Source organism: Psammomys obesus, unplaced genomic scaffold, assembly GCF_907164565.1.
Source record: "Psammomys obesus unplaced genomic scaffold, mPsaObe1.curated_primary_1811, whole genome shotgun sequence".
In the NCBI taxonomy this organism is placed as follows: Eukaryota; Metazoa; Chordata; class Mammalia; order Rodentia; family Muridae; genus Psammomys; species Psammomys obesus.
This window is the reverse complement of record NW_026585523.1, coordinates 363,306-369,305: the sequence shown is the minus strand read 5'-3', so window position 1 is coordinate 369,305 and position 6,000 is coordinate 363,306. Positions and strand designations below refer to the sequence as shown.

At 37.2% G+C, this 6,000-nt stretch overlaps 1 protein-coding gene across 1 annotated transcript in view; it reads left to right on the top strand.

Annotated features, from left to right (window-relative positions):
- Positions 1–6,000, top strand: part of Pkhd1 (PKHD1 ciliary IPT domain containing fibrocystin/polyductin) — a gene marked incomplete at its 5' end in the record, with an annotated part of 436,563 nt that overhangs the window by 386,582 nt on the left and 43,981 nt on the right. The window lies entirely within an intron of this gene.

Sequence of the window (6,000 nt, the reverse complement as noted above, 5' to 3'; positions counted from 1 at the left end):
TTCTTCTTCTTCTTCTTCTTCTTCTTCTTCTTCTTCTTCTTCTTCTTCTTCTTCTTCTTCTTCTTCTTCTTCTTCCTCCTCCTCCTCCTCATTCTTCTCCTCCTTCTCCTCCTCTTTTTCCTCTCTTCCATCTCTTCCTTTTCTTTCTCCTATTCCTCTTCCTCATCCTTTGCATCATCTTCCTCTTTCTTCTTCCCCTCCTCACTTCTAAATAATGATGTTGAGTCAATATAACTGTGATTCAGTTTTCTGTCTATGATGTAGAAATAATTAAGCTTACCATTTAAAGGGTACTAAGGATTAAGGACAGAATGAAGGGAGGCAGAAGAACAAAAGAAGAAAGGCAAGAAAAGATGGAAAAAAGAAGGAAGAGAGGGAGGGAAGAAGGTCTATTAGCTCTATGGTATGAAGGCTTCTTTAATTGAAGCAAAATTCTTGAACATTCAGATCCTTATGTTGCTGTACCCCCTTTCTGAGGTCACTCTTAAACTTCTTGTCATATATTTCTGTATCTAAAATTCTCCTCTTAAATACCCACAAAGCAACCACCTTGTCACCACATAAAATCTGTTGACTAACTCAGAGAACTCCATTGACAAAAATGTGTGAACTGCCAATGCTTGTGATTTTCGCATATTTTAGTGTGATGATTCTGTGTGCTTTGATTAACCTTCTTGCCATTATCATAGGCCAGCACCTACTGTCTACCATCTCCAAAGTAACACATCTCTTTCCTGAGGTGCCCAGGAGCTATTTAACTGTCTCTTTCTTTTGTGCAAAGTCTGCTCTCAGAGCTGAATGAAATTTTGAAGTATGAATCAGTGCAGTCATTATCTCCACTGGCCCATTTTACTCCACTAGGCCTCCATTGTGTTGTAAAGAAATTAGTTTTTTTAGGTTACATTGCAAGTCTTGTTTTCTTTCCTGATCTATGCTGTTCTTATACTGTGTGCAATATCCCTCTGTGTCACCACCGATCCTCTGAGACTGATAGCATATTGTTTACTCCTTGAACTCATTAGTTTACATGTCTTATTTGCACACAGGAGGCATTGTTCTCCAATCCTAGGATATCATAAAAATTGGCCCAGTGTTTCTGCTCCCTCCTAACACATTGTGATTCTTATCACAGTAGGTTTCTTGCTCCAAACCTTGACAGGTGTGGTAATAAACAAAGAGCATCCAGAGGACAACAAACAGAGGTCAGTTGTTCTGAAGTTGGTACAAAGGAATCATCCAGTACCTTTTGTATTTGACAAAAACTTCAAGTCAGGTGGTAAGGTGGACAGGTAGGGTGGAAAGTTTCAATGAGAATTAGAGGCATGTTTGAGCTTCTTCAGAGACTCTCTGAAATACACCCAAACAAAATGAAGTAAAATAAAATGTGAAACATCCTGTATGACTGGCTAGGAATACATTTTTGGCTTTTCCCAATTGCGTTGGAAAACATTGGAAGCTGAAAAAAATTAATGATGATCATGATGATGATGATGGAGGAGGAGGAGGAGGAAGATGAGAAGGAGAGAGATGAAGATTGAGGAAATTAGGGAATGGGCACCTATTTGTTTTGGGGTTTTCCATGACTGCTTTGTTCAGATGGAAATCTAGCTGCCTGGACTGGTTACTGTAGGTTTGGTTTTTTAGGTTAAGCTTTCTATAAATCTGACCATTATACTTCTATATCCAGATCCTTATGCAGGTCATTTTCAGAAGTCTTACTGACCAAGAAAAGACCTTTAATAAAAGCAATGAAATTGAGTATGCTTTCCCCCCTAGTGTATTTAAGGTTCACCCACAAATTATAGTATTGAAAATTTCATCACCAATAACCTTTAAAAAAATAATAATAATAATAAACTACGGGGTCCTATAACTCAAGTCATCCTAGACCACCCATTCAAAAGTTCTTTTCTTTTGATACCAAATCTATGTGCACTTTAAATTTATTTCTTAAGTATCTAAAATGAGCTATGCTTCTGTTTAATTAGTTCTTTGTAAACACTTTTATCACTGATTACACACTATCTTATTTCTTAGCCAAGCATAAACTCAGTCTTGTATGATCTCAATCACCTTGTTTGTCTACACCTTTGTATTGTGCCTATCTAAGACTTTTTCCACAATACAGATAGACTTTCTGTGAAGACCATGATCATGTTTCAGGGCCTTCATTGACACAGATCCCTTCCATGTTTCACTGAAAGAGCTGTCACAATGATTACATGGATTATGTTTTTATAAAATATTTTAATTATGATATTTTAACTGATACTAAGAAAGATGGTACTCTTCCTAGTCTCAATTCTTTTTTATCTTGAGATCTGAGATGTTACATGACAATGGACTGGGCACAGTGTTTGGAATATAATTAATGGGAAGCATAATAGGGTAAAATTTAGATCTGAGATTAACAGGAGAGGGTATCACTTTAATAGTTCACCAAACATTTCTAGATATAGTTTATATTCTGCATAAATGTTGGCTTATCCAATGCTAGGACACATAAAGGAAAGACCCTAGGCCATTCTGTGATATGAACCTGTCCTGATTTACAAGGAAAAAATGAAGGTGATAAGAGATATGGATTTTTGAATTGACTTTGTCATGAATACTGGTTTGCTTAACTGTATCCAATATCACAACTTATAGATAAGTAAATATTTTAAAGAAAATATCAATTTTAACAATAATTCTAAATATTTATATGTAATAAAAATGAAGCTTAAAGATGAATGATTCTCTTCTAAACAACTAAAGCTGGAAAACAAATACCAATCATCAGGTATTTAGGAAAAGCTAGAGGAAGGCTGTATTTTCTAAGTCCTTCATGGGAAATACAAAAGTCTGTATCATACAAAGAAGGAATATAAAATTATGTAATTAAATATAGGAAAATTAATGAATCAGGATTAACAAAATTAAGCTAACAAAATGATCAGATTTTATAATTTTATGCTATTAATAATATCATTCTATTTGCATTAGATTTTACTTGCCTAGAAAGAAATGAGTTTCTCTGAGACATTAGCATATAAATGTATTAGTAAAGGCTGCCCTTATTTTCAATCTCCTGTTACCATCTTTGTCTCCTCTCCTCCTGTTCATGGTTCTCTCCCCCCTGACAACTGCTTGGGACTTCTGTTGGTATGACATTTGTATTCCATTACTTTTTATTGATCCCTTCAGCCTTTATGAGTATTATTAAGAACTTACAATTTACTTATAATATCTCTCATTTTGATTAATATTCAGGCTGTGGGAAGGAGGTAAATCTGAATAAAACACAATGGTATATGTGTATGAAAATCATAATAAAGGTCATTGAAACTTTATACGGTGCTAAAAGATACTCTGTATGCTGCTACATACTCTTTATGAACATCAGTTCACCCACTACAAACCCTGTGACCTACAACAGTGAGCTTCTTGTAAGATAATATTAGTGCAATAATGGCACAGATTCTTTTTTTTTTGGATTTTTTTTATTTAACTTTTATTAATTACACTTTATTCATTTTGTATCTCCCCATAAGCCCCTCCCTCCTCCCCTCCCGGTCCCACCCTCCCCCCTTTCTGCATGCATGCCCCTCCCCAAGTCCACTGATAGGGGAGGTCCTCCTCTCCTTCTTTCTGATCTTAGTCTATCAGTTCTCATCAGAAGTGGCTGCATTGTCAGGGTTCTAGGTTATCTCCATGGATAGTCCTTGGTTGGAGTATGAGTCTCTGGGAAGTTCCCTGTGTTCAAATTTTCTTGTTCTGTTGCTCTCCTTGTGGAGTTCCTGTCCTCTCCAGCTCTTACTATTTCCCACTTCTTACATAAAATTCCATTCACTCTGCCTGTCAGTTGGCCATCAGGCTCAGCATCTGCTTTGACAGTATGCACGGCAGAGGCTTTCAGAGGCCCTCTGTGGCAGGTTCCGAGGTTTCCTGTTTTCTTTTTCTTCTGATGTCCATCCTCTTTGCCTTTCAGGATGGGGATTGAACATTTTAGTTAGGGTCCTCTCTTTTGCTTAGTTTGTTTAGATGTACAGATTTTAGTGGGTTTATTCTATGTTGTATGTTTATATGAATGAGTATATACCGTGTGTGTCTTTTTGCTTCTGGGACAACTCACTCAGGATGATCCTTTCCAGGTCCCACCATTTACCTGCAAATTTCATGATTTCCTTATTTTTCATTGCTGAGTAATACTCCATTGTATAGATGTACCACAGTTTCTGCATCCATTCTTCAGTTGAGGGGCATCTGGGTTGTTTCCAGCTTCTGGCTATTACAAATAAAGCTGCTACAAACATGGTTGAGCAAAAGTCCTTTTTGTGTACTTGAGCCTCTTTTGGGTATATGCCTAGGAGTGGTATGGCTGGATCTTGAGGAAGCGCTATTCCTAGTTGTCTGAGAAAGCACCAGATTGATTTCCAGAGTGGTTGTACAAGTTTACATTCCCACCAGCGGTGGAGAAGGGTTCCCCTTTCTCCACAACCTCTCCAGCATGTGTTGTCACTTGAGTTTTTGATCTTGGCCATTCTCATGGGTGTAAGGTGAAATCTCAGGGTCGTTTTGATTTGCATTTTCCTAATGGCTAATGAGGTTGAGCATTTCTTTAAGTGCTTCTCTGCCATTCGATATTCCACTACAGAGAATTGTCTGTTTAGCTTTGTTCTCCATTTTTTTTAAGTGGATTACTTGGTTTGCTGCTTTTCAGCTTCTTTAGTTCTTTGTATATACTGGATATGAGTCCTCTGTCAGATAAAGGGTTGGGGATGATTCTTTCCCAATCTGTAGGCAATCGCTTTGTTTTGATGACGGTGTCCTTTGCTTTACAGCTTTTCAATTTCATGAGGTCCCATTTATTGATTGTTGCTCTTAGAGCCTGTGCTGTTGTTGTTCTGTTCAGGAAGTTTTCTCCTGAACCAATGAGTTCTAGGGTATTCCCGACTTGTTTTTCTAGCAGATTTAATGTGTCTGGTTTTATGTTGAGGTCTTTGATCACTTGGACTTCAGTTTTGTGCAGGGTGATAAGTATGGATCTATTTTCATTTTTCTACATGTAGACATCCAGTTGGACCAGCACCATTTGTTAAAGATGCTATCTTTTTTCCATTGTATTGTTTTGGCATCTTTGTCAAAAATCAGGTGTCCATAAGTGTTTGGGTTTATTTCTGGGTCTTCTGTTCAGTTCTATTGATCCACCATTCTGTTTCTATGCCAGTACCATGCAGTTTTTATAACTGTTGCTCTATAGTACAGCTTGAAATCAGGGATGGAGATACCTCTAGAAGATCTTTTATTGTAGAGGAATGTTTTAGCAATTATGAGAATAACCAATCACCTTTTAAAAATTTTATGTTGGGTTTAAGGCCAAGGCCATGAAATAGAATCCGTATCTGAGATTAGATAGGAATTGGCCCTAGGTGAAAACATCCTACTGTTATTCTGCTAAAGGGACATAGATATAAAATGACCCCCTAATGATGTATTGCTGTATTGAAAGATCAGTATCTCAGTCAACATTCATCAAAGAAGTTTCTTCTTTCGGATTATAGGAATTAACACAGAGATGCATATCTGAGCAATGTGCAGGGTGGGAGACTTTGCAGTACTCATTCCTAAATGGAGTACTTTGACTAAAACCATCTCTTCAAGGCTCAGAGATTTATGAAGAAGAGAATTCAGAAAAGTTCTAAGAGCCAGATGTGATTGACTCCAAGGAATCTGCATCTTCCAGAAACAACGGGACTAACACGCATATCATATACATATATACACACGTCATATGGCAGCACACACAGAAACTGTACAGTTTCAAATGAGATGAGGTTTGAGCATGAGAAGGGGAAGTAGACACAAGGTTCCAGCCCTAACCAAGGAGCTATTTGTGATTGACACTCTCTGGAAAAAGGAAAATTGGTTTTCTTTAATAGAGTATCCCTGGATATATCAGCCACAATCCATGGCTGTTTCTTTTTTTTTGTTGTTGTTGTTGTTGTTGTTGCTTGATTT